The sequence below is a fragment of the Manis pentadactyla genome, chromosome Y, assembly GCF_030020395.1.
Source record: "Manis pentadactyla isolate mManPen7 chromosome Y, mManPen7.hap1, whole genome shotgun sequence".
NCBI classification, from domain to species: domain Eukaryota; kingdom Metazoa; phylum Chordata; class Mammalia; order Pholidota; family Manidae; genus Manis; species Manis pentadactyla.
Genome location: NC_080039.1, coordinates 19,025,671 through 19,037,741, shown reverse-complemented (window position 1 = coordinate 19,037,741; position 12,071 = coordinate 19,025,671).

Here is a 12,071-nt window from a genome sequence, read left to right as displayed (position 1 = left end):
CAGTGGGGGAAGAAAGAATGCATTATGTTTGGCACTTGTAATGTTTTGGGAAGGTAGAACCAAGCAGAGAAGACAGTGATTCTACAGTATCTTGCTCTGTTGATGGAAGTGGATGCAGTGGGGCATTGGGCGGATAATCGTGATCAGTGAAGTCTAGAAAATGTAGTGTAACACATGTAATTAAAGATTAGAAATAAATGAATAAATAAATAAATAAATGAATAAATAATCCAGTAATACAAATATAGAAGCCTAGTTATAACAGACAAATGCATCCCTATGTTTATCACAGCACTATTCAAAGTTGCCAAGCTAATTTGTCATAAGTAGATTAATGGCTCAAGACATGTGGTCATATACACAAGGAATATTATTCAGACATAAGAGGAAAAAAAATCCTATCATTTGCAACAACATGAATGGAGCTAGAGGGTATTATGCTCAGTGAAATAAGTGAGGTAGAGAAAAACAACTATCAAATGATTTGACCCATCTGTGGACATGGAGAACCAAGAAAAAACTGAGGGAACAAAACACCAGTAGGTTCACAGATCCCAAGATTGGGGTAACAGTTACCAAAGGGCAAGAGACTGGGGTGGATATGTTTGAATGCAAGAAGAAGGGCAGAGGTAAGGATAGCACACTTTACTATTAGCATTATTGTGGGTGCTGGGCATGGGGAGGGCTGTACAAAACAGAGAATCCAAGTAGTGATTCTACATTGTCTGACTATCCTCAAAGAGAGTGACTGCAATGGAGTGTATGGAAGGATCTTGGTGATGGGTTTGTTTAGTAAAGATAATGTTTCTCATGAAATTGTGATAAATAAATAGGCAAATAAATGTTTCATAGATGATAGATGAATTACTAACATGATAGATGAAATCATATGTAGATGGATGGATAGGTGGAAGATTGATAGGTACCTTGAAAGATAGATGATAGATAGACAGACAGACAGACAGACAGACAGACAGACAGACAGACAGATAGATAGATAGATAGATAGATAGATAGATAGATAGATAGAAATGAAAGATTAGGCAGATATATGGTAGTCAGTTGATAGATTAGAATAGATATATAGATAAGTGGATAGATAATATACTAGATATATGGTAAGATGGTAGATAGATGATATAGATAGATACATGGTGGTTTATAGAATATAGAAAGATACATATACAGATAGATTGGTTGATACATGACATGATAGATAGAAACAAAGAGGACAGATAGATTGATAGATTGATTTATTGATGGAATGTAGCAGCCCAGTTGAAAAAAGACATGTGCACCTCTTTGTTATCACAGCACTATTCACAATAGCCGACTGTGTCCATCAGTAGGTGAACGGATTAAGAAGATGTGGTACATATACACAATCAATTATCATTCAGCCATAAGAATAAAACAAATCCTACCATTTCCAACAACATGGATGGAAGGATTGGGTGTTATGCTCAATGAAATGAGACAGGAAAAGGACAAGTATCAAATGATATGACCCATCTGTGGACATGGAGAACCAAGAAAAAAAATGATGGAGCAAAATAGATGCACACACACAGAACCCAAGAATGAACTAACAGTAACCAAAGGGAAAGCGACTAGGTAGGATATATGAGAATGGAGGTATAACAGTGGGGGAAGAAAGAATGCATTATGATTGGCACTTGTAATGTTTTGGGAAGGTAGAACCAAGCAGAGAAGACAGTGATCCTGAAGTACCTTGCTCTGTTGATGGAAGTGGATGCAGTGGGGCATTGGGCGGATAATCGTGATCAGTGAAGTCTAGTAAAAGTAGAGTAACACATGTAATTATAGATTAGCAATAAATAAATAAATAAATAAATAATCCAGTAATACAAATACAGAAGCCTAGTTAAAACAGACAAATGCATCCCTATGTTTATCAGAGCACTATTCAAAGTTGCCAAGCTAATTTGTCAGCAGTAGATTAAGGGTCAAGAAGATGTGTCATACACACAAGGAATATTATTCAGACATAAGAAGAAAAGAAATCCTATCATTTGCAACAAAATGAATGGAGCTAGCGGGTATTATGCTCAGTGAAATAAGTGAGGTAGAGAAAAACAACTATGAAAAGATTTGACTTATCTGTGGAGAAGGAGAACCAAGAAAAAACTGAGGAAACAAAACACCAGTAGGTTCACAGATCCCCAGATTGGGGTAACAGTTACCAAAGGGCAAGAGACTGGGGTGGATAGGTGTGAATGCAAGAAGGGCAGAGGTAAGGATAGCACACTTTACGATTAGCATTATTGTGGGTGCAGGGCATGGGGAGGGCTGTACAAAACAGAGAAGCCAAGTAGGGATTCTACATTTTCTGACTATCCTCAAAGTGAGTGACTGCAATGGAGTGTATGGAAGGATCTTGGTGATGGGTTAGTTTAGTAAAGATAATGTTTCTCATGAAATTGTGATAAATAAATAGGCAAATAAATGTTTCATAGATGATAGATGTATTACTAACATGATAGATGAATACATATGTAGATGGATGGATAGGTGGAAGATTGATAGGTACCTTGAAAGATAGATGATAGATAGACAGACAGACAGACAGACAGACAGACAGACAGACAGACAGATAGATAGATAGATAGATAGATAGATAGATAGATAGAAATGAAAGATTAGGCAGATATATGGTAGTCAGTTGATAGATTAGAATAGATATATAGATAAGTGGATAGATAATATACTAGATATATGGTAAGATGGTAGATAGATGATATAGATAGATACATGGTGGGTTATAGAATATAGAAAGATACATATACAGATAGATTGGTTGATACATGACATGATAGATAGAAACAAAGAGGACAGATAGATTGATAGATTGATTTATTGATGGAATGTAGCAGCCCAGTTGAAAAAAGACATGTGCACCTCTTTGTTATCACAGCACTATTCACAATAGCCGACTGTGTCCATCAGTAGGTGAACGGATTAAGAAGATGTGGTACATATACACAATCAATTATCATTCAGCCATAAGAATAAAACAAATCCTACCATTTCCAACAACATGGATGGAAGGATTGGGTGTTATGCTCAATGAAATGAGACAGGAAAAGGACAAGTATCAAATGATATGACCCATCTGTGGACATGGAGAACCAAGAAAAAAAATGATGGAGCAAAATAGATGCACACACACAGAACCCAAGAATGAACTAACAGTAACCAAAGGGAAAGCGACTAGGGAGGATATATGAGAATGGAGGTATAACAGTGGGGGAAGAAAGAATGCATTATGATTGGCACTTGTCATGTTTTGGGAAGGTAGAACCAAGCAGAGAAGACAGTGATCATGAAGTACCTTGCTCTGTTGATGGAAGTGGATGCAGTGGGGCATTGGGCGGATAATCGTGATCAGTGAAGTCTAGTAAAAGTAGAGTAACACATGTAATTATAGATTAGCAATAAATAAATAAATAAATAAATAATCCAGTAATACAAATACAGAAGCCTAGTTAAAACAGACAAATGCATCCCTATGTTTATCAGAGCACTATTCAAAGTTGCCAAGCTAATTTGTCAGCAGTAGATTAAGGGTCAAGAAGATGTGTCATACACACAAGGAATATTATTCAGACATAAGAAGAAAAGAAATCCTATCATTTGCAACAAAATGAATGGAGCTAGCGGGTATTATGCTCAGTGAAATAAGTGAGGTAGAGAAAAACAACTATGAAAAGATTTGACTTATCTGTGGAGAAAGAGAACCAAGAAAAAAATGAGGAAACAAAACACCAGTAGGTTCACAGATCCCCAGATTGGGGTAACAGTTACCAAAGGGCAAGAGACTGGGGTGGATAGGTGTGAATGCAAGAAGAAGGGCAGAGGTAAGGATAGCACACTTTACGATTAGCATTATTGTGGGTGCAGGGCATGGGGAGGGCTGTACAAAACAGAGAACCCAAGTAGTGATTCTACACTGTCTGATTATCCTCAAAGAGAGTGACTGCAATGGAGTGTTTGGAAGGATCTTGTTGATGGGTTTGTTTAGTAAAGATAAGGTTTCTCATGAAATTGTGATAAATAAATAGGCAAATAAATGTTTCATAGATGATAGATGAATTACTAACATGATAGATGAAATCATATGTAGATGGATGGATAGGTGGAAGATTGATAGGTACCTTGAAAGATAGATGATAGATAGACGGACATATAGATAGATAGATGATAGATAGAGAGATAGATAGATAGATAGATAGATAGATAGATAGATAGATAGATAGATAGAAATGAAAGATTAGGCAGATATATGGAATTCAGATGATAGATTAGAAATGATATATAGATAAATGGTAGATAATATATTAGATATATGGTAAGACGGTAGATAGATGATATAGATAGATACATGATGGGTTATAGAATATAGAAAGATACATATACAGATAGATTGGTTGATACATGACATGATAGATAGAAACAAAGATGACAGATAGATTGATAGATTGATTTATTGATGGAATGTAGCAGCCCAGTTGAAAAAAGACGTGCACCTCTTTGTTATCACAGCACTATTCACAGTAGCCGACTGTGTCCATCAGTAGGTGAACGGATTAAGAAGATGTGTTACATATACACAATCAATTATCATTCAGCCATAAGAATAAAACAAATCCTACCATTTCCAAAAACATGGATGGAAGGAGGGGGTATCATGCTCAATGAAATGAGACAAGAAAAGGACATATATCAAATGATTTGACCCATCTGTGGACATGGAGAACCAAGAAAAAAAATGATGGAGCAAAATAGCTGCAGACACACAGAACCCAAGAATGAACTAACAGTAACCAAAGTTAAAGCGACTAGGGAGGATATATGAGAATGGAGGGATAACAGTGGGGGAAGAAAGAATGCATTATGTTTGGCACTTGTAATGTTTTGGGAAGGTAGAACCAAGCAGAGAAGACAGTGATTCTACAGTATCTTGCTCTGTTGATGGAAGTGGATGCAGTGGGGCATTGGGCGGATAATCGTGATCAGTGAAGTCTAGAAAATGTAGTGTAACACATGTAATTAAAGATTAGAAATAAATGAATAAATAAATAAATAAATGAATAAATAATCCAGTAATACAAATATAGAAGCCTAGTTAAAACAGACAAATGCATCCCTATGTTTATCACAGCACTATTCAAAGTTGCCAAGCTAATTTGTCATAAGTAGATTAATGGCTCAAGACATGTGGTCATATACACAAGGAATATTATTCAGACATAAGAGGAAAAAAAATCCTATCATTTGCAACAACATGAATGGAGCTAGAGGGTATTATGCTCAGTGAAATAAGTGAGGTAGAGAAAAACAACTATCAAATGATTTGACCCATCTGTGGAGATGGAGAACCAAGAAAAAACTGAGGGAACAAAACACCAGTAGGTTCACAGATCCCAAGATTGGGGTAACAGTTACCAAAGGGCAAGAGACTGGGGTGGATATGTTTGAATGCAAGAAGAAGGGCAGAGGTAAGGATAGCACACTTTACTATTAGCATTATTGTGGGTGCTGGGCATGGGGAGGGCTGTACAAAACAGAGAATCCAAGTAGTGATTCTACATTGTCTGACTATCCTCAAAGAGAGTGACTGCAATGGAGTGTATGGAAGGATCTTGGTGATGGGTTTGTTTAGTAAAGATAATGTTTCTCATGAAATTGTGATAAATAAATAGGCAAATAAATGTTTCATAGATGATAGATGTATTACTAACATGATAGATGAATACATATGTAGATGGATGGATAGGTGGAAGATTGATATGTACCTTGAAAGATAGATGATAGATAGACAGACAGACAGACAGACAGACAGACAGACAGACAGATAGATAGATAGATAGATAGATAGATAGATAGATAGAAATGAAAGATTAGGCAGATATATGGTAGTCAGTTGATAGATTAGAATAGATATATAGATAAGTGGATAGATAATATACTAGATATATGGTAAGATGGTAGATAGATGATATAGATAGATACATGGTGGTTTATAGAATATAGAAAGATACATATACAGATAGATTGGTTGATACATGACATGATAGATAGAAACAAAGAGGACAGATAGATTGATAGATTGATTTATTGATGGAATGTAGCAGCCCAGTTGAAAAAAGACATGTGCACCTCTTTGTTATCACAGCACTATTCACAATAGCCGACTGTGTCCATCAGTAGGTGAACGGATTAAGAAGATGTGGTACATATACACAATCAATTATCATTCAGCCATAAGAATAAAACAAATCCTACCATTTCCAACAACATGGATGGAAGGATTGGGTGTTATGCTCAATGAAATGAGACAGGAAAAGGACAAGTATCAAATGATATGACCCATCTGTGGACATGGAGAACCAAGAAAAAAAATGATGGAGCAAAATAGATGCACACACACAGAACCCAAGAATGAACTAACAGTAACCAAAGGGAAAGCGACTAGGTAGGATATATGAGAATGGAGGTATAACAGTGGGGGAAGAAAGAATGCATTATGATTGGCACTTGTAATGTTTTGGGAAGGTAGAACCAAGCAGAGAAGACAGTGATCCTGAAGTACCTTGCTCTGTTGATGGAAGTGGATGCAGTGGGGCATTGGGCGGATAATCGTGATCAGTGAAGTCTAGTAAAAGTAGAGTAACACATGTAATTATAGATTAGCAATAAATAAATAAATAAATAAATAATCCAGTAATACAAATACAGAAGCCTAGTTAAAACAGACAAATGCATCCCTATGTTTATCAGAGCACTATTCAAAGTTGCCAAGCTAATTTGTCAGCAGTAGATTAAGGGTCAAGAAGATGTGTCATACACACAAGGAATATTATTCAGACATAAGAAGAAAAGAAATCCTATCATTTGCAACAAAATGAATGGAGCTAGCGGGTATTATGCTCAGTGAAATAAGTGAGGTAGAGAAAAACAACTATGAAAAGATTTGACTTATCTGTGGAGAAGGAGAACCAAGAAAAAACTGAGGAAACAAAACACCAGTAGGTTCACAGATCCCCAGATTGGGGTAACAGTTACCAAAGGGCAAGAGACTGGGGTGGATAGGTGTGAATGCAAGAAGAAGGGCAGAGGTAAGGATAGCACACTTTACGATTAGCATTATTGTGGGTGCAGGGCATGGGGAGGGCTGTACAAAACAGAGAAGCCAAGTAGGGATTCTACATTTTCTGACTATCCTCAAAGTGAGTGACTGCAATGGAGTGTATGGAAGGATCTTGGTGATGGGTTAGTTTAGTAAAGATAATGTTTCTCATGAAATTGTGATAAATAAATAGGCAAATAAATGTTTCATAGATGATAGATGTATTACTAACATGATAGATGAATACATATGTAGATGGATGGATAGGTGGAAGATTGATAGGTACCTTGAAAGATAGATGATAGATAGACAGACAGACAGACAGACAGACAGACAGACAGACAGACAGACAGATAGATAGATAGATAGTTAGATAGATAGATAGATAGATAGAAATGAAAGATTAGGCAGATATATGGTAGTCAGTTGATAGATTAGAATAGATATATAGATAAGTGGATAGATAATATACTAGATATATGGTAAGATGGTAGATAGATGATATAGATAGATACATGGTGGGTTATAGAATATAGAAAGATACATATACAGATAGATTGGTTGATACATGACATGATAGATAGAAACAAAGAGGACAGATAGATTGATAGATTGATTTATTGATGGAATGTAGCAGCCCAGTTGAAAAAAGACATGTGCACCTCTTTGTTATCACAGCACTATTCACAATAGCCGACTGTGTCCATCAGTAGGTGAACGGATTAAGAAGATGTGGTACATATACACAATCAATTATCATTCAGCCATAAGAATAAAACAAATCCTACCATTTCCAACAACATGGATGGAAGGATTGGGTGTTATGCTCAATGAAATGAGACAGGAAAAGGACAAGTATCAAATGATATGACCCATCTGTGGACATGGAGAACCAAGAAAAAAAATGATGGAGCAAAATAGATGCACACACACAGAACCCAAGAATGAACTAACAGTAACCAAAGGGAAAGCGACTAGGGAGGATATATGAGAATGGAGGTATAACAGTGGGGGAAGAAAGAATGCATTATGATTGGCACTTGTCATGTTTTGGGAAGGTAGAACCAAGCAGAGAAGACAGTGATCATGAAGTACCTTGCTCTGTTGATGGAAGTGGATGCAGTGGGGCATTGGGCGGATAATCGTGATCAGTGAAGTCTAGTAAAAGTAGAGTAACACATGTAATTATAGATTAGCAATAAATAAATAAATAAATAAATAATCCAGTAATACAAATACAGAAGCCTAGTTAAAACAGACAAATGCATCCCTATGTTTATCAGAGCACTATTCAAAGTTGCCAAGCTAATTTGTCAGCAGTAGATTAAGGGTCAAGAAGATGTGTCATACACACAAGGAATATTATTCAGACATAAGAAGAAAAGAAATCCTATCATTTGCAACAAAATGAATGGAGCTAGCGGGTATTATGCTCAGTGAAATAAGTGAGGTAGAGAAAAACAACTATGAAAAGATTTGACTTATCTGTGGAGAAAGAGAACCAAGAAAAAACTGAGGAAACAAAACACCAGTAGGTTCACAGATCCCCAGATTGGGGTAACAGTTACCAAAGGGCAAGAGACTGGGGTGGATAGGTGTGAATGCAAGAAGAAGGGCAGAGGTAAGGATAGCACACTTTACGATTAGCATTATTGTGGGTGCAGGGCATGGGGAGGGCTGTACAAAACAGAGAACCCAAGTAGTGATTCTACACTGTCTGACTATCCTCAAAGAGAGTGACTGCAATGGAGTGTTTGGAAGGATCTTGTTGATGGGTTTGTTTAGTAAAGATAAGGTTTCTCATGAAATTGTGATAAATAAATAGGCAAATAAATGTTTCATAGATGATAGATGAATTACTAACATGATAGAAGAAATCATATGTAGATGGATGGATAGGTGGAAGATTGATAGGTACCTTGAAAGATAGATGATAGATAGACGGACATATAGATAGATAGATGATAGATAGATAGATAGATAGATAGATAGATAGATAGATAGATAGATAGATAGATAGATAGATAGATAGAAATGAAAGATTAGGCAGATATATGGAATTCAGATGATAGATTAGAAATGATATATAGATAAATGGTAGATAATATATTAGATATATGGTAAGACGGTAGATAGATGATATAGATAGATACATGATGGGTTATAGAATATAGAAAGATACATATACAGATAGATTGGTTGATACATGACATGATAGATAGAAACAAAGATGACAGATAGATTGATAGATTGATTTATTGATGGAATGTAGCAGCCCAGTTGAAAAAAGACGTGCACCTCTTTGTTATCACAGCACTATTCACAGTAGCCGACTGTGTCCATCAGTAGGTGAACGGATTAAGAAGATGTGTTACATATACACAATCAATTATCATTCAGCCATAAGAATAAAACAAATCCTACCATTTCCAAAAACATGGATGGAAGGAGGGGGTATCATGCTCAATGAAATGAGACAAGAAAAGGACATATATCAAATGATTTGACCCATCTGTGGACATGGAGAACCAAGAAAAAAAATGATGGAGCAAAATAGCTGCAGACACACAGAACCCAAGAATGAACTAACAGTAACCAAAGTTAAAGCGACTAGGGAGGATATATGAGAATGGAGGGATAACAGTGGGGGAAGAAAGAATGCATTATGTTTGGCACTTGTAATGTTTTGGGAAGGTAGAACCAAGCAGAGAAGACAGTGATTCTACAGTATCTTGCTCTGTTGATGGAAGTGGATGCAGTGGGGCATTGGGCGGATAATCGTGATCAGTGAAGTCTAGAAAATGTAGTGTAACACATGTAATTAAAGATTAGAAATAAATGAATAAATAAATAAATAAATGAATAAATAATCCAGTAATACAAATATAGAAGCCTAGTTAAAACAGACAAATGCATCCCTATATTTATCACAGCACTATTCAAAGTTGCCAAGCTAATTTGTCATAAGTAGATTAATGGCTCAAGACATGTGGTCATATACACAAGGAATATTATTCAGACATAAGAGGAAAAAAAATCCTATCATTTGCAACAACATGAATGGAGCTAGAGGGTATTATGCTCAGTGAAATAAGTGAGGTAGAGAAAAACAACTATCAAATGATTTGACCCATCTGTGGAGATGGAGAACCAAGAAAAAACTGAGGGAACAAAACACCAGTAGGTTCACAGATCCCAAGATTGGGGTAACAGTTACCAAAGGGCAAGAGACTGGGGTGGATATGTTTGAATGCAAGAAGAAGGGCAGAGGTAAGGATAGCACACTTTACTATTAGCATTATTGTGGGTGCTGGGCATGGGGAGGGCTGTACAAAACAGAGAATCCAAGTAGTGATTCTACACTGTCTGACTATCCTCAAAGAGAGTGACTGCAATGGAGTGTTTGGAAGGATCTTGTTGATGGGTTTGTTTAGTAAAGATAAGGTTTCTCATGAAATTGTGATAAATAAATAGGCAAATAAATGTTTCATAGATGATAGATGAATTACTAACATGATAGAAGAAATCATATGTAGATGGATGGATAGGTGGAAGATTGATAGGTACCTTGAAAGATAGATGATAGATAGACGGACATATAGATAGATAGATGATAGATAGATAGATAGATAGATAGATAGATAGATAGATAGATAGATAGATAGATAGATAGATAGATAGAAATGAAAGATTAGGCAGATATATGGAATTCAGATGATAGATTAGAAATGATATATAGATAAATGGTAGATAATATATTAGATATATGGTAAGACGGTAGATAGATGATATAGATAGATACATGATGGGTTATAGAATATAGAAAGATACATATACAGATAGATTGGTTGATACATGACATGATAGATAGAAACAAAGATGACAGATAGATTGATAGATTGATTTATTGATGGAATGTAGCAGCCCAGTTGAAAAAAGACGTGCACCTCTTTGTTATCACAGCACTATTCACAGTAGCCGACTGTGTCCATCAGTAGGTGAACGGATTAAGAAGATGTGTTACATATACACAATCAATTATCATTCAGCCATAAGAATAAAACAAATCCTACCATTTCCAAAAACATGGATGGAAGGAGGGGGTATCATGCTCAATGAAATGAGACAAGAAAAGGACATATATCAAATGATTTGACCCATCTGTGGACATGGAGAACCAAGAAAAAAAATGATGGAGCAAAATAGCTGCAGACACACAGAACCCAAGAATGAACTAACAGTAACCAAAGTTAAAGCGACTAGGGAGGATATATGAGAATGGAGGGATAACAGTGGGGGAAGAAAGAATGCATTATGTTTGGCACTTGTAATGTTTTGGGAAGGTAGAACCAAGCAGAGAAGACAGTGATTCTACAGTATCTTGCTCTGTTGATGGAAGTGGATGCAGTGGGGCATTGGGCGGATAATCGTGATCAGTGAAGTCTAGAAAATGTAGTGTAACACATGTAATTAAAGATTAGAAATAAATGAATAAATAAATAAATAAATGAATAAATAATCCAGTAATACAAATATAGAAGCCTAGTTAAAACAGACAAATGCATCCCTATATTTATCACAGCACTATTCAAAGTTGCCAAGCTAATTTGTCATAAGTAGATTAATGGCTCAAGACATGTGGTCATATACACAAGGAATATTATTCAGACATAAGAGGAAAAAAAATCCTATCATTTGCAACAACATGAATGGAGCTAGAGGGTATTATGCTCAGTGAAATAAGTGAGGTAGAGAAAAACAACTATCAAATGATTTGACCCATCTGTGGAGATGGAGAACCAAGAAAAAACTGAGGGAACAAAACACCAGTAGGTTCACAGATCCCAAGATTGGGGTAACAGTTACCAAAGGGCAAGAGACTGGGGTGGATATGTTTGAATGCAAGAAGAAGGGCAGAGGT